Source organism: Ixodes scapularis, unplaced genomic scaffold (genome assembly GCF_016920785.2).
Source record: "Ixodes scapularis isolate PalLabHiFi unplaced genomic scaffold, ASM1692078v2 PGA_scaffold3__209_contigs__length_174095766, whole genome shotgun sequence".
NCBI classification, from domain to species: domain Eukaryota; kingdom Metazoa; phylum Arthropoda; class Arachnida; order Ixodida; family Ixodidae; genus Ixodes; species Ixodes scapularis.
The window spans coordinates 76,413,759-76,431,910 of record NW_024609868.1 but is presented as its reverse complement, the minus strand read 5'-3'; the positions used below and the strand labels follow the sequence as shown (position 1 = coordinate 76,431,910).

Genomic DNA, 18,152 nt, shown 5'->3' with positions numbered 1-18,152 from the left:
AAGCGCGCAAAATTTGACGTCTTTGGTCCTTTGCTTACTGGTCAGAGCCGCTAAAAGCTTCTTTTTAGTCGAAATACAAAATATAAGTGGCGCAAACAGTTTCAATTATTTATTAAAGTAGTTTTTGTTCAGTATTTTAGATAAAAAAAAGAAAGGAATGCAGTTCATAAAGTACGGAAACAACAAAATGACCCGTCGACATACCCCCACCAAGCGGTGGAAAAGGCGGTGCATTCAAGAAAGGAGTAGTGGGATCAGGCGCCGACACGGAAAGGTCCCGGATGTACGCGGCAGCACTGCGGTCGTATGGACAGGAGGATCCGACCGGCTCCGAGCGTTCCGAAGGCCTTCGGCGAGAAGCTTTGTCTTGCAGTTTGGCCGTTTCGTGGTATGGCAGCGCAAAGTGGCTCCCATTTTGAACTGATCTTTACCCCGTGTTTGCTGTCGTTTGTGGCCAATGAAGTGTCATGCCGAATTAGTCTTTAATCACGCAGCAAATGCAACGAGAGCCGCTCTGGCTGCTCGCTGCACACAACCTATCCAAAACATGCTTTAGTGGCACCCTCTCGCGCCGTCGTCACGGAGTGCGGCAGCCGTGAGCGCTCGATAAGCTCACTACCCCTCCTCTAGTTCACGGCCACTCAAGCAACCAAGGACGTCATGAGGGAGGTATTTTGCTTGTTTTTGTAATTTTAATTTGCCTATCACTTTTAAAATAAAGGGAATTTCGAGAAAAGAAAAGTTCCACTAAGTTACTACGTTCAGTGCGCTCAGGTTTGGTGCAAATTAAAAACCAGTAAAAAAGTCTTTGCAGGGACCCTTTAAAGACTTTTTGCAAGTAACTTGTTACTTGCTTCAATTACCTCCACCTGGAAGCAGAAAGGTCAGATAGATTACCTTTTGCAAATATCCCAAAATGCAGTGCGCAGGGGCAGAATTAATTACCACGTGACACGGAAGAGAGACTGAGGCTGTGTTCCAAAATTTACTCGATCCGACTCCGGAGTAAAGGTTTCGTGCCGTGGCGTTTCAAAACTTGCTCACGCTTACTCGATGACATGAGAACTCACATTCCAGAAACAACTTGTTTACTACGGAGTAATTACTCAGGCTACCCTCCTCGATCGGGGGGTAATGTTGGATCAAATCGAGTAAATACGTCACGTGATCTGTTCACCATCTGCTCGTCGTCTGGTTTCTGCTCACCCGTTGTCGAAACTCGTTTGCTCCGTTCGCTTTGGTGGCAGACATTCGAAATTATAAAGAATGAGGTGCAGCCATTTATGTGTGCATGGTTATTGCGATTTGCTGTTTTCAACACAGGAATTTCCCTAGGAAGGTATACCTGTTGTTATTATCGGAGTGCAAGCGTAAACAGGAGCTTCTCCCCATCCTCGTCCTCGGCGTTGGAGGGAATTCCGTATTCTTGCTTTCAAGGCTGAAAATGTTCAAATGCAATAAATTATCTTAAAGATTTGTTTAAGAGTGTGTGTAATGAGAGGATAACGCTTGTAAAGCGTTATTCTCTCATTACACACACTCTGAACAACCACTCTGCTTGTAAAGCAGTGAAGGCTTCGAAGATTTCATGTATTTGATCAGTCAGCATCCCCCACCCTATCTCCCTCCCCAATAAATTGCCTATAGCAGTTTGGAAGTTCTCTGTGATTTTGTAATCATATTCGCGTCAAAGCCAACGTAAATTACGTATCACTGTTGAGAGCCGAGTGTCGAACCGAAATGTTTAACGGTTCAGTTCGGGTTCACGGCTTTCGGTTCAGTTCTGGGGAGATAAAATAACGGTTCAAACCGGTTTGAACCGCTAAATTGAGAATATATTTTCCGCGTTCTTGCAATAGACACTATTGAAGCCGTGAAACGATTAACTATATAGTTTTTTCTATCATCTGTGCGATTCACTGTTGTTTTCAGGTACCAGAAATATGAAATTAAGTTATTTAATTTCGACACAACAGTAAAAGAAAATCTACATTAACGTACATGACGTCGTGTTTATATGGCTCATCCCTTTGTTTACCAGTCATACATATTTACCTGAATCAAAACGTTTAAGTACAACAGTAAACAGTTGAGCTTGTTGGTTCATACCCATGGCCAGCTTTCTGAGACACGCTGTTTTAGTTCCCGATTCTCACGACACGTGGCGTATCAACCTTGAGTAAGATAGAGGGCCTTCATACACACGCGCGCTTTTGCTTGAGTGGTGACATCTCAGCCATTTTTCCGCCCAATCGTTTTTTTTTTTTTTTTAATGCATTTTGAAGTGCGCGCAATCCGGTGTCACTCAGCTTGAGCGCGTAGCTTTGGCTAATGCATAGACGCCATTTTACCGCCCAAGTCAGGCACCGAGTGCGCGAGAGCGTCACGCGCTGGCACATTCAGGGCAACAATGGATGTCTTCACCCTCAGACAGACATGTAGGCACCCTAGAGCAAGATAAACAGAGAATTCAAAGCGCGCGACCGCTATCTGAACCTCCTCTCCTGTGCATCTCTCCGGCCTCCCACCCTTTTCACCGTTTGCGTCTGTCCAAATACTTTACCAGGGGCAATACATTCCACTCCGCTCATTTGCATTAGACATAACGCCTACAGCGCCGAATCCAGCCCTGAAGGAAAGAACGTCCGCGTCGAGTCTTTTTTTTTTCTTTTCTTTTTGTCAAATAAGCTATCATCATCATCAGTCGCAGACATTTTACGACTACGCACTATGCTACGCCGGTGGTCGGTGCGCCAGTGCAAGCCAGTGTCTCGAGGTGTGAAACAACGTCAAATGAGTTGCGTGTTGTTTTCGTTTGATACTTCTTCCAAACGATGCACACGATATACCCCGAGACTCAGCAAACATTAGTTTAAGTTTCTGAATTTGGCTTTTAAAACTAAAAATCTCCCCAATTATGTGTATTTTGCCGTTTTGCGTTCAAGAGACGTTCTGTTATTTTCTGTATTGCGTATGTTATTTCAGTGATGTGCGCCACTAGTATGGTGTAGTTTTGGAGTTTGTATCCTCTAAACGAGGAAACACTAGTGTTCTTTCTTTTAAGGCGCGACCGGCTGTTGGTCAGCAAAGCATTTTGTCTTTAGTCCTTAGTTTTTAGTCTATTTATTTGGCTTTGGAGAGCCGTGGCACCGCGGAAAGGCAGCAGCCCGTACCATGGAGGCCCGCGGTGCCGCATCTAGTGAACATGATAATGCGATGAGTATATATACATGCATGATGACGACGACATGGATTGTTGGCATTGGAGAGGATGGCAGTCCGATTCGCAGAAGTCGAGATTTCGTGGAGGTGGGTTGGGCGGTTCAGCAGCGAGCCATATGGTTATCTGGCACGCCGTTCGATCGGTACACGAGGGCATAGGCGTAGACTACGGGGGGTCGGGGCTCGTGCCCCCCTTAATGAGATCCCGGGGGGGGGGGGGGTTAGTGCCCCCCCCCCCCCGGGCCATGATCCTTAGTTGTCTTGTTAATGAGCGTTTGACCTGATATTCTGCAGCCGCAGGCTTTATTTCCATGTATTAAAAAGAATATAAAGACTCGTGGCCGAGTGGATTAATACTTGAGAAGCACAGGAACCTGGGTTCTACCCCCACAACTTCGCAGCTGGCACAAGCATTTTGTTTTTCAAATGCTCGCCGGCGCATGCGCCGTGGTACCGGCGATGAACACACGGCTACGCTTGCACGGTGGTTGACAATGACACACAGCGACGGACACATGGCGATATACATACGCTGTAAAATGTACCGGTGTAAAAAAAACTGCGCGGACCCCCCCCCCCCCCCCCCCCCTGGGGGGGTGAAAAGTTTACGCCGCTGCATGAAGGAGCCCCAAGAACGTGATGGCGCTGTTGCTTACTGGGGTCTGCCGCTTCTGAGGAATTAGGGCTCAGATTGAGGCACCGCCGTCGCCCGGTGTGTCATCCTCTCAACGTCGTGGTCGTTGTGTTCTTTATTAAAATAGGTAACAAGACACGCAATCGAAGGGCCAGCGGCGCGCCGTTCTAGTATATTTCTAGTTATACACGCCTGAAAGAATTTTGTTCAGTTTGTGTCTGTAACCGAGCTAAAACTTCACGTACGCAGGCAAGTTCAAAGCAAAATATATACGATGCAAGTGTTTCTGACCCTACACAACAATTGCTTATATTTAACTTCAGGGCACAGATGTTGATTGTAAACATCTAATTATTATATAATCGTATTATAACCGCCACATTCTTAGTCAATATGCTGTCACAAACGCATCGTACAAATCTTTTTTTCGATACGAGTTTGTAAAGGTAGCTTGGCCGCAAGCTTCTTGGTGCACGGCGGAGTGCTAACTTTACAGGGGCAAAAAGCGGGCCGAATTTGAGTCTCTAGGAATAAAAGGTATGAGTTAAAATACCGAAATTTTAACTGCGGTGCGTGCTATGAGTCGGTAGCTATTATATTACACCGGAAGTCAACCCCCTTTGGGCCTCCTGGAGTAAGGATGGGCACGTCCTGGTCCGGATGGTGACGACCGATGACGGTGCTCGCCCGATGACAGCCCCCGGGAAGTTGATAAGAAAAAGAAGAACTAAAAGTTCGATCCCGCTGAACACATTGCGACGTTGGTTGGCTTTACAGTGGCCAGTGTGGCCACGTTTATTATGAAACAAAACAACTCAACAGTGAGTTCAAATCCCAAAATTAGACCCCGTATTTTTGTTCCCAGTCTTCCAAAATCGAATGGAAGCCAATCCTCCAGAATCCTCTTGGGGATCATTTTGTAGACTCGTAGGGGCCTCCTTTCCCCTCCAGGGACCGACCAATCCCTTCAGATTTCACCACTCCCACGTGGTACACTGTTCCCCAATGGTCGGCGAGCTGTCAACCTGGTGCTCCAACCGCCAAATCGAAATTCTTTCTATAGTCAACCCCTGCATTTTACGCAGACTGGCTGGCGCCAACAGCTAAATTATTACATCGGGTAAAAAGCGACAATTAGATACTAAGCGGCGAAACCCTCTATATACAGGCACACTCGGTTAAAAGCGCAAGCAGCTCCAAACACGAGTTCTCCCCGCACCGCCTCTCGAAACCCGAGACGTTTCTTAGCGACCGCGGGGGAAGCTCTCCCACCTCGGCCGCAATGCGTCCGCACATGCTCCCCCCAAGGCGCCGACACCAACATAGAAAGTTAAAAAAAAAAAACACAAAAAAACCCAGTAGCCTTGCCAGCTCCCCTCCTAATCTTGGCCGTCTTGTCGTCAAGCTCGTTGCTTCTTCCCACAAGGTTTTCAAAGTACATACCCGTCTTTTGCTTCTCAGCAAAAGTCGGATCAGCTGCTTCTGGGGTTGCACTGCCGGTCACCAAGTTTACTGCGCTAGCCTCAGCGGCTTCTTCCGCGCCTGCTTCATTTTCAGAATTCAGCGGAGTGATCCGCTGTCTCGACTGTTCTGATTTTGCCCGTGCTTCCTCCATCGCGATAATCTCTTTCGCTTCATCACTGAGCAGTTTCTGTGCCCGTTCTAGCTCTTCTAACCCGTCCGGCGTGAGTAGCGCATCCACCCCCTCAGTTAAGCCGTCAGTGACAGCACACAGTATCGCTACCTGTGGCTTCGCATCCTCTTCCGCTGTTTCTAAGCCCAAAGGGACATGCATGAGTTCAGCGGACACAGAGTGCCCGAAAGCCCCCCTTAGGCTCACTCTGCCTTTCCTCTGGCCGCGTGCATGATCGGCAACAACACTGGCCCTCAATACCGTCATGTCCGCCCCGGAATCTACCAACGCCTTAAAGCGTACCTCTCCGGTTTTTAGCGTCACCCACGTCTGTCCAGTCGCCCCGTTAGCTGCTTTATCTCCCACCGGCGCTCCTAGCGGTTGGTGCATCATCCCCACCGCTGCCCTCGCTGTGAGCTTCGGTGGGATCGTCTCCTTGGCTTCTATCTGCGGCCGATTCCGTGTTGAATGAATGTGCGGGCACTCGTATCGATAGTGTCCCCGCCCACCACACGCGTGGCACCTGACTGCGCTCGGTCGCTCTGGTGGTCTTTTCCCACCTGTCTTCTTATAAGACGTCTGGTGAGATTTCTGAGCTATCGGTTTTTTGGTGCTCCTTTCACTCTGCTTTTCCGACTTATCGCGGAATCCACGCCGACTTTCCTCAAATTTTTCAGCGAGCTGAGCCAGCTGCTTTGGCTTTAGCCATTCGTTACTTTCATTCTGTAGGACATATATGTGCAAGTCCTCCGTCGTCACCTGTTTCATGCGGTCCGAAATTATAAGTTGTCGCAATTCCTCCACAGTTTAGACCCCCCGGCTTTCTAGGTAATACCCAAAAAGAATGTCGAACTGTGTCGAAAACTGCGACCACGACTTTAGCCCCGTCAAAACCAGCTCGCGAAGCTCCACAAATGACAGCACTTTGCCGTTAGCCCGATCCGCAACCATCGCCCTCATTTTTTTGTGTTGAGAAATGGCAGGATAATTGCCCCTTGCACCTCCTCAGGTGTCCCACAGTTAAACATCATGGTTTCTGCGCTCTTAAACCATGCAGCAGCTAGGGCCTCCGAGTCCGGTACCGGAGCGAGGACTGCTCGGAGTTCCTTCGCCAGATCTCCCATTTTCCCGGTCTCCCTCCGACCCCCTTCGTTCCTGCTCTGAATTTGAGCTAGCTTAACCCTTTCAATCTCCAGTTGCAGTTGCAGTATTTCGATTGTCCTATCTGATGTGCCAATGCCCAATGCCTCGTCGGCTGCTCCCGAAGCTAGCTGTTCGCTACTTTCGTCCTCATTACTGTCTGCACCCGAAGAGCTGTTCTTCGCTTTAGACCTAGTGACCACGGACATTGTGAGCCTCGGAGAAAACAACCCTAGGTCTTACCTGGGAACGAGAGTCTTGCCATGACTCGTCACAGCTCCCCGGAGCGTCCCTGTGGCTCCCTAATGCTGCCGCCTTCCGCCGGTTTCGAGTCCTTGACTCCCGGGGCCTCTCACTTGGTTGTCGCTCCGTCCGCCGCTCACAACGCAACAGGCTATTGCCGCCGTCTTCTCACGCAGATATTGGCGGGGCTCACCATCAGCTGACGTTGTGGCGTCCTTCTTGAGTCCCTTGAATCCCGGAACCTCTCGCTGGGATGCCGCTCCGTCCGCCGCACACGACGCAACAGGCTATTACCGCCGTCTTCTCACGCAGATATTGGCGGGGCTCACCATCAGCTGACGTCGTGGCGTTCCTCTTGAGTTCCTTGACTCCCGGAGCCTCTCGCTGGGTTGCCGCTCCATCCGCCGCACACAACGCAACAGGCTATTGCCGCCGTTTTCTCACGCAGATATTGGCGGGGCTCACCATCAGCTGACGTCGTGGCGTTCCTCTTGAGTCCCTTGACTCCCGGAGCCTCTCGCTGGGTTGCCGCTCCATCCGCCGCACACAACGCAACAGGCTATTGCCGCCGTTTTCTCACGCAGATATTGGCGGGGCTCACCATCAGCTGACGTCGTGGCGTTCCTCTTGAGTTCCTTGACTCCCGGAGCCTCTCGCTGGGTTGCCGCTCCATCCGCCGCACACAACGCAACAGGCTATTGCCGCCGTTTTCTCACGCAGATATTGGCGGGGCTCACCATCAGCTGACGTTGTGGCGTCCTTCTTGAGTCCCTTGAATCCCGGAACCTCTCGCTGGGATGCCGCTCCGTCCGCCGCACACGACGCAACAGGCTATTACCGCCGTCTTCTCACGCAGATATTGGCGGGGCTCACCATCAGCTGACGTCGTGGCGTTCCTCTTGAGTTCCTTGACTCCCGGAGCCTCTCGCTGGGTTGCCGCTCCATCCGCCGCACACAACGCAACAGGCTATTGCCGCCGTTTTCTCACGCAGATATTGGCGGGGCTCACCATCAGCTGACGTCGTGGCGTTCCTCTTGAGTCCCTTGACTCCCAGAGCCTCTCGCTGGGATGCCGCTCCGTCCGCCGCACACAACGCAACAGGCTATTGCCGCCGTTTTATCACGCAGATATTGGCAGGGCTCACCATCAGCTGACATCGTGGCGTTCCTCTTGCATCCTGTCGCAGAAAGTCAGCGGGATCCTGTCGACTGCGCCAGTCAACCCCCTTTAGGCCTCCTGGAGTGGGGATGGGCGCGTCCTGGTCCGGATGGTGACGACCGATGACGGTGCTCGCCCGATGACAGCCCCCGGGAAGTTGATAATAATAAAAAAAAACAAAAAAAAAACTAAAAGTTTGATCCCGCTGAACACATTGCGACGTTGGTTGGCTTTACAGTGGCCAGTGTGGCCACGTTTATTATGAAACAAAACAACTCAACAGTGAGTTAAAATCCCAAAATTAGGCCCCGTATTTTTGTTCCCAGTCTTCCAAAATCGAATCGAAGCCAATCCTTCAGAATCCTCTTGGGGATCCTTTTGTAGACTCGTAGGGGCCTCCTTTCCCCTCAGGGACCGACCAATCCCTTCAAATTTCACCACTCCCTCGAGGTGCACTGTTCCCCAATGGTCGGCGAGTTGTCAGCCTGGCGCTCCAACCGCCAAATCCAAATTCTGTCTGGGTGGTTTCATTTGAAATCGAACACGCTTGTCGGGGTGGGCCTTGAATTTTTTTTTTTAATATATGTAATTGCACTATTTCTCGAAAGAACAAAACCGCTTTCCAAAATTTTTTTTAAAAATATTTCGCTTCACAAAAAATTATTGAGTGGAGCAGGGTGAAAATCTGTTTTTTATTCCGTGATTTTTTTACCCAGTTCTGTACGCTGGTATGAATACGGGAAGCATACAAAACTCACAATAATTTTTTGTGCTCTTGTATGTTATTTGGACTATTAGTTCAAAGGAAAATTCTTTTGTAGTTTTGTTTGTTGAGGTAAAAAATGCCAAACATTGTCTCTTTGACAATCCGGTGACATCTTCAGAGCCTTGTAACTTACGAGTTATTATATTTGTCACTTATTAAAGGAACAATGAAGACGATTTTATTTAATTTTTTTAAATGGTGTTTTTATGCTTCTTGGGAACATAGCATGCTGCCCAATTTTTTGTAGACATTTGTGACGCGTATTTCTGTGCCTACGAAAGAAGTAAAGAAACCGAAACTGAACAATCTCCATTCTCGTTTCTGGGCCTCCGAAGACGGAGTTGACGTAGAGAGTGACGTCAAGTGTGAATAGTCGGTATCGGTAGTATTTAGGAGATCGAGACTCTTGTTACCGCGGTGGGTTATAGACCGTTTTATCGTGGGTAGCGCCATTTTGAGAGCGAGAGAAAAGGGGAAAGGGCTACAGGCGCTTTCCTCCTTTCTGATTGTGTAGAAAGAGTGGAAGTCCCGGATGAGAGGCTTGGCCGGTGTTGGGCGTCTGCAGTGCCCCAACTTCGTTCGCGCTTTCTTCTACGTTTCAAACTCCCAAACTTAATTAGAGCCATGGTCTTTGATGGCGACAGTCCCCCGGTCATTGGGACACCATTGCTGGGTGATAGGGTGCACGAATAACGACAGAAAGCGTCGAATACTGTCCATGTAGCTTGCATGGAATCCGGCAAGGCAAGTACGGCTGGAATGTTTTTAAGCTCCATTGCTTTCCGCATGACTGGAAATGATGAACCATTTATACATTTTTGCTTCCAATGGGCCTATTTCAACGTAGCCGCTTTAGTTGTAATCAACGAGCCATACACGAAACGGGAACCTCAATTAACTTTGTAAGCGCCCGAAGCTGCTACATATCGTCTTGCTGTGCTGTTTTTATCTTCGTGTCCCTGTTCTTATATTTCCTTGTGAATGAACGACGAAGACGCTCTGAATGTACTTTTATCGAACCGCAGAAAGCCTCGAAGCAGCCACGAATTCTTTTACTATATGATGCAATATTTTCAGTACTCACCTCCAATTTCTATCGCTGGCACGTTCGCTGCCGCTGTTCCCCCCGTCGCCACACTGACGGATGCCATGACTCAAACAAAGAAACGTGCACACTGGACTCGAAAACGCAGATCGCAACACACGAGACGTTCCCTGCAGCGACTATCAAGCGCCTCAAAGCGCCTTAGTCAACGGAAACAACCCACCAGCGGCACTCCAAGGAGCGCTTTTGCCGGCTCTCTGGTATCGCGCAGGAGGTCGCGATTAAAAAAAAAAAAAAAATAAATAAAAAATAGAACTAAGTTTGCAACAATTTCCAGCCTCACCCGGCGGCGGAAATAAGCCTTCAACTAAGTGTTGTAGATGATAAAATCGATTCAGTCACCACTGCAAATTATCACTATTAAGATAAATCCAGTTACGAAATTTTACAAGCTGAAACAGCAGTTATCATGAGAAAACTCGCACGCACATTGCGAGCGTACCCCATGTTCATCGGCGGTACAGCGTTCGATGCGCGCTCCATTCACGAAATGTTCCGAGCGAAGTCGAGAGGATGGCGTTGAGGAAACGCCTTTTCGGTTTACGGACGGAATCCACTGCCCCCGGAGACAGGGGTCATGTGGAAAGCGATGGAGTTCGAAGACATTGCAGCCGCTCTCGCCTTGCTGGATTCCTTGCAAGCTACATATGTCCTCGGACAGTATTCTATGCTTTCTGTTTTTATTCGTACACCCTATGACCCAGCAATGGTGTCCCGATGACCGGGCGACTGTTGCCATCGAAGCCTCTGGCTTTAATTAAGTTTGCGAGTTTAAAACAAAAAAGAAAGCGCGAACGAAGTTCGCGCACAGCAGACAGCCAACACCGGCGAAGCCTCTCATCCGGGACTTTCACTCTTTCTACAGAATCAGAAAGGGGGAAAGCGCCGGTAGCCCTTTCCCCTTTTCGCTCTCGCCCTCTTTCAGTAAAACAGTCTATAGGTCGTTTGCACATGACGTCAATCCGCCATTTTGTTGTTAGTTTGTTTTTCCAAACAGATTTACTACATTTAAGGATTACATCGTAACCGGTTGAGATGATGTCAGCGGTGCTCTACGCATTTGAGGGGGCATGTAAATCCTGGGAATGCTCAAGTTTGGCACACGCCAGACAGCTGACAACAACAAAATGGTGGATAAAATTACGTCAGTGAAAACACCCTAGCGCGGTGGCGCGGTCGTTTCGTCGAATCTGTCAACATAGACGGCAATGCCGCTGTCGCGAGCGAGTTCGAGCTTCCCTTCAGTAACCCAACACAAACGGAGCGGGAGTACGCGTGTGGCGGCCTCCGCCATCACCCGAGGGGGGAGGCACTCACTTGATCGAATGACGTTTTAGCGAACGCCCACGTTTCATCGAACGACACTTTAGCGAATAGTCGGACGCCGCGAAGCGGCGTTTTCGGGTGGGCCAAGTGAGTTCATATTTTTGTAATGAGTTGCCGCAGACTGTCGCCGCGAAGCGGCGTAAAGCGCAGCGCGACGGATGGGTTAACGCGCGCCCCCGTTATTCGCTAAAACGACCATTCGCTCAAATGTCGCCATTCGCTAAAATGTCATTCGCTCTTGTGATATGGACCCACCCGAGGGAGACCGCCCAGCCGATAACGAGCGGCCCGCGTGCCGAAGTGCCCATAGTTGCTTGGTGGCCGTTTCGCGTCCAGCGTAGCAAAGAAAAAAACAATTATGCTGCTTTATTTACGGTTTAGTAATCCTTTCCGGTCCGATTTATACTTTTCATGGCTATTCAAGCGGAAATTAGAACAGTATTCCTAAAAACCGAGAATCAAAACGTGACCGAGGGCGCGTCTCTCGTTTCGACCAATCGCTGAGGCGTCTCTTGTGACGTCGCGCTTCTTGGCCTCGCATCGGTCACGTGAGCTCCGCTTCTCCTGGCTTCTCCCGCAACTCTCGGGGCGTCGCTCTAGTCGATTCCGGTACGATTATTACCGCGACTGTTTAATTGATTTGCGCGGCATACAAGCGCCGGTTTCGGCTGCAATTTGGGCAACGTGGCCTGAGACGTGCCTGGAACCCAGTTCAATCGCCAAAAAGATTTCCGAAATTGCCTTCATTGTCCCTTTAAATATTATGCGGGTGTTCATGGGCTATCGACGGGCATAAGTTTAGTTTATTTTATTTTCACTGAATTTTTTATATAAAATTTGAAATATCGTCGAAAATGAAATCAACCGATATTTTGAACTCACTTTATCAAAAAAGGCCATTTTTTATTTCGTTCAATTTTTTTATTATTGCTGCCGATCATATGAACTTTCAATTGGCTTGATGCGATTTCCCCCTTTTTTTTTTGTATCTTCTCTAGAAGTGTTCGAAATTGCTCCCACGAGACAATGCGGTGACAACTTCAGAGCCTTGTAACTCATGAGTTATTATATTTGTCGCTTACCGAATACCATGGCGGTGTAGCCCTACACATGGAATATCGACGGGCATAAGTTTAGTTTATTTTATTTTCACTGAATTTTTAAATAAAATTTGAAATATTGTCGAAAATGAAATTAACCGATATTTTGAACTCACTTTATCGAAAAAGGCCATTTAATATTTCGTTCAATTTTTTTTATTATTGCTGCCGATCATATGAAATTTCAAATTGCTTAATGCAATTTCCCCCTTTTTTTTTTTTTTGTCGTATCTTCTGTAGAAGTGATCGAAATCGCTCCCACGTTCTCAGAAAAGCCAAACGCAGTTTCCGCAGATTGCCTTCGCTGCAAAGACTATACTGCCTATTTGTGTGTTCAAATGCAGCAGTTAAATTCATTTTGATTGAGAACACTCGTGCTTGGCTACATTGTATTTTATTAATTTTTAATGATGGCAACTGACATTCCTTAGTCTGATAATTAGCGGTGCAACGGATGTTCCATTATCCGATGTTTAAAGCCAGGGCACAAAGGGCGGAGAAAACGGAACGAGCTCTTCATGTAGCCAGACCGGGGTCATATATCTGTTTGTGCTATACACAGCTTGTAAGGCACGTGCAGCACGCCCGGCCCTTCGCGCTATAGGCCCATCTTCGTTACACCCAGGAAGCATCCGCCACGGGCGCCAATCCATGATGTGTCCTGTCGCGTGCGATCAAATAACCATGTAATCGCCTGTTCTTTATTGTCAGCGTGTATATCAAAAATATGTAATATCACATGCCCCTCTTTAAGAAGGAAAAGCAGTTTGCAGAAAAAAAAGTGAGGAAAACGGACTGAGTTTACATGAAGCGAAGACAATTTTTTACAGAACAGAAACACGAATTGGCGATAGATGGTCACTTTTATTAATTAACGCTAATATATTTAGGATGCACTTGTAAAACAATATGTTGTTGTGCTTTAAATAGTCCAGTTCACGAGCAACGCAATATTGGGACTTTTTGACAACGGCATCGGCTTGCCTGGGTATTCGATCGAGCGCGGGGGCGAGCTGAACTTTGTACCGCAGCGGTCGGATGCACCCGAGAAGTTCAACAGCGTGGTAAGTCGAGACGGACAGAACGAAAACTGGAGCCAAAGTGAGCGAGCGGTGAACCCGAGACGGTGGCTCTTCTGTTTGAACGAGTGTGTAAAGTTAAAAATAAAAGTGTTGTGTTCAAGACTGATTGATATCTCTGATGCCAAGAAGCAAGGATTCCCACATGACGAAAATAACCCTGGAAAAGGGGAACAAGAGGGACAAAGGACAAACACAAATCTCCAAACACAGCTAGGCGACTGGTGCGCCTGAAAAAACCCGCCTGGTCCGGGTATCGAACCTGGGACCTCTCCATTACAGGTGGAGCGCTCTACCAACTGAGCTAACCAGGTGTTAGACGTCAGTAGAGCAAACGGGTTTTATCAGCCGACACCAGTCTAACACCAACAAGGGTGAAGCTTGCAATTTAAAGTTGTGATTTTAATGCAATTAAATGCAAAGGTGCAAGCGAGCTGGACAAGAATGACGAAAATAACCCTGGAGAAGGGAACAAGAGGGACAAAGGACAAACACAAATCTGCAAACACAGCTAGGCGACATGCACAGAAGGCAGTGAGAGCAGTCACTTAATGTCTCTGTACTTTTAGTTTCTCCACTTTGTCGCATCGAGCTTAATGCAAAGATTGTACAGGTATATGACCCCGGTCTGGCTACATGAAGAGCTCGTTCCGTTTTCTCTGCCCTTTGTGCCCTGGCTTTAAACATCGGATAATGGAACATCCGCTGCATCGCTAAATATCAGACTAAGGAATGTCAGTTGCCATCATTAAAAATTAATAAAATACAATGTGGCCAAGCACGAGTGTTCTCAATCGAAATGAATTTACCCGCTGCATTTGAACTCACAAATAAGCAGTATAGTCTTTGCAGCGAAGCCGACCTGCGGAAACTGTGTTTGGCCGTTCAGAGAACGTGGGAGTGATTTCGATCACTTCTTGAGAAGATACAAGAAAAGGGTGAAATCGCATCAAGCCAATTGAAAGTTCATATGATCGGCAGAAATAATAAAAAAATTGAACGAAATAATAAATGGTCTTTTTGGATAAAGTGGGTTCAAAAGATCAATTAATTTCATTTTCGACGATATTTCAAATTTTATATAAAAATTCAGTGAAACTAAAATAGACTAAACTTATGCCCGTCGATATTCCATGTATAGGGCTACACCCACATAGTATTTGGTAAGTGACAAATATAATAACTCATGAGTTACAAGGCTCTGAAGTTGTCACCGCCTTGTCACGTGGGAGCGATTTCAATTACTTCTATACCCGTTTTCACCTCAAGAAGCATAGTAAAAAAAGTCCGGCTTCTGGCGGAGCATTGCTAATTCCCCCTTTTATGCAGAGAATTAAGATATGGGAAGGTGATTTGTAGATTAGTTTTATGTTATCTTATCAAGACGCACACGTTCCAAACGCCAAAAGCATCGCTTTTTCCTCCGACAACCAAATCTCGCAAGGACAACCTCGTGCCGCGTATGAACAATGCGCGAAACTTGCTTTTTTCTTGAGGTGAAAACGGGTATAGAGAAGATACAACAAAAAAAGGGGGAAATCAAATCAAGCCAATTGAAAGTTCATATGATCGGCAGCAATAATAAAAAAAAAAATTGAACGAAATAAAAAATGGCTTTTTTCGATAAAGTGGGTTCAAAATATTGGTTGAGTTCATTTTCGACGATATTTCAAATTTTATATAAAAAAATCAGTGAAAATAAAATAAAATAAATTTATGCCCGTCGATAGCTCATGTATAGGGCTCAGACTTGTACACGTTACTGAAAAAAAGTAACTGATTACAATTACAATTACTACAGTCAAAAAAGTAACCGATTACCGTTACTGATTACTGCCTCCCAGAAGTAATTGAACAATTACTGCAAAGTAATTGATTACTTTTCAAGTTACTTTCACGTTACTTCTTATTGCGATGACAGAAATACACAAATACACAGTAAAATATTGCGTACACAATTTTGTTTGGTTATTGTTCCCTTTTTTTGTTTTCACACCCGGACCTTGTCGTGTAGCTGACGCGTCGACCTAAGGAACAAAGCCCACTAAAAAGTCAATAGCGAGTTCCCGCTTCCCGTCGACTTTATCAGCAATCTGCAACGAGATCCGGAACTCCCCAGCCAAGGCTGGTGGCACGCTTGTAGAAGAGCGTGGCGTAAAAGAAAAAAGGATTTGCCGACTAATCCTAGTTTTATTTTTTTTAGATGTTAAAAAAATGTCAATCATTTTTGCTCCATGGCTGAGTGACTATGCTGATTTTTGTGAGAAAAAAGAATTGTGGGATGAAAAATGTAATTGGTAATTGTGTAATTGATTTTGTAATTGATTACAGAAAAAAGTAATTGAATTACTCCGAGCGTTACAGCTTGACAAATGTAATTGAAGCGTTACAAAATTACACTTAACTGTAATTGATTACAAGTAATCAATTACTTGTAACGCGTTACGTACAAGTCTGATAGGGCTACACCGGCATAATATTTAACAAGTGACAAATATAATAACTCATGAGTTTCAAGGCCCTGAAAATGTCACTGGATTGTCAAAGAGACGATGTTTGGCATTTTTTACCTCAATAAACAAGACTACAAAAGTATTTTTCTTTAAACTAAAAAATAGTCCAAATAACATACAAAAGCACAAAACATTACTGTGAGTTTTGTATGCTCCCCGTATTCGTGCCTGCGTGCAGAAGTGGGTAGAAAAATCACGGAGTAAAAAACTGATTTTCTCCCTGCTACACTCAATAATTTTTTTGTGACGCGAAATATTTTTTAAAAAATTTTGAAAAGCGGTTTTGTTCTTTCCACAAATGGGGCAATTACATATATTAAAAAAAAATCGAAAGACCCACCCCAACAAGCGTGTTCGATTTCAAATGAAACCATCCGTCTTGAGTCAACCCCTGCATTTTACGCAGACTGGCCAACAGCTAAATTATTACATCGGGTAAAAAGCGACAATTTGACACTAAGCGGTGAAACCCTTTATATACAGGCACACTCGGTTAAAAGCGCAAGCAGCTCCAAACACGAGTTATCTCCGCACCGGACGCGATCCAGGCAGCATCGAGAACGGTCGACTTCTCCGGGCTCCGCAAACCCCGGAGGAGAACGTGCCTCTCGTATAAACACCGCCCCGCTCCGTCGTCTCGAGAAGCGCTCGATGCGTTCCAAAGCGCTCACATCGAGTCTCGTTCCCAGCTACGAATTTGCCCAGTTCTCGGCCTCGGAACCCGCTCAACTTTTCCTTAGAGGTCTCAGGTCAGTGAACACCTTCTGCGCCCCTAGAGTTTCAAACCCGACCCCTCTGTCTTACTTCCCCATGGACACTGCCGACGATGGAGTCGGCTGGACACCTGCCACTCCAACGCCACGCCTGCCTTCACCCCGGACCATAATCGTGAAGCTCACGGATAACACCAACTGGGCATTTGTGAGCCCTATACCACCATCGGCCAAGCTGTCCAACAAGCAGCCCGCCTTACCAAGCAGGAAAGCCGCGACACCTTCATCAAGGTGCGATCCCGTCAAAACCTCCTGGCAGTGGACGCATATCGCGACTCTGCGGCCACCAAACTCCTTGCCTTTCAAACACTTCCTCTCCAAGACAAACTACATCCCGCCAATACGTACGAGGCCAACAGCCCGAATAACGCCCAAGGAGTTATCCACGGAGTATCCCTGGATCTCACTGACGAAGCCATCCACTCAGAGCTCTACGTTCCCTCCCGTAGGATTCTCCGATTCTGCCGCCTAGGCCAAACGGCCTCGCTCCTTGTCACCATCGAGGACCTACTCTCCCTCGACATGCCATCCCCTGTTCCACGGTCTTCAGGCTATACCTACCACGCTCTAACAGCCAGCAATGCAAGCACTGCTTCAGCCTCGAACATCGAAGCCTCATATGCCCAAACCGAGCCGAGTTCGTGTGCTGTGCCGCATGTGGGTCCCGTTTCTCTCCGGACCAAAACCACTCCGACATCCGTCATGAATGTGAGCCCCGATGCCTCAACTGTAACGGGGAACACGCAGCAAGAGACCCCTGCACGCCTCGAAGCAACACAGTCCCTACAAAAACGAACCAGAGCTGGGCACCGCCGGAACGTCCGTACTCAAGGCCCACCCCCTTTAGACACCGGAGTTGGCAACTGGCCCACCTTGCCCACCTCCAACCGGTTCGGCATTTTAGACTCATCACGCAGCCGCAGCCGCAGCAAAGGACCTGCCCAAGTCCAATATGCCCGTGGCTCCAGGACCCTCAAACGCAGCCGCTCCCGAAGACCGAACACCCAAACGCCCCCCCCCCCCCCCCCCCCCCTAATTCCCTCCCTAAAAATGTAGACACCGCGGCCCGTAATTTCAATTCCTGGGGAAACTCCTGCTGTATGTCTCAAATGAATTCACTTAATAAAGTATTTCCTCTGTCTTAAAGAAAAAAGATCAAGAATTTTAGGCGGGATTCGATCTTATGACTTCTCTGTTGCAAGTCAGATAGGCTCCTGACTAGGCCACGCGAGGGCGAGGCACGCGCCTGCATGGCAAATGAGAAGGCGATGCGAATGAGGCCTGTTAACGCTATCGCGTTCCACTTTTAAAGGCGAAGCTTAAGGGGTATTCACACGAGGGAGAAATCCCGGGGATTTCTCCCCCGCAGGCGCCCATCACGAGATGAAAACGCGAGGCTTTTGCACATCGCAAAGCCTGACGTTTTCGTCGTGGGATGCGCGTGCCGGGGAGAAATCCC

At 47.5% G+C, this 18,152-nt stretch overlaps 1 protein-coding gene across 1 annotated transcript in view; it reads left to right on the top strand.

The window, feature by feature from the left end:
• Nucleotides 1–18,152, top strand: part of LOC115323048 (carboxypeptidase E) — a 144,941-nt gene that overhangs the window by 119,947 nt on the left and 6,842 nt on the right. The window lies entirely within an intron of this gene.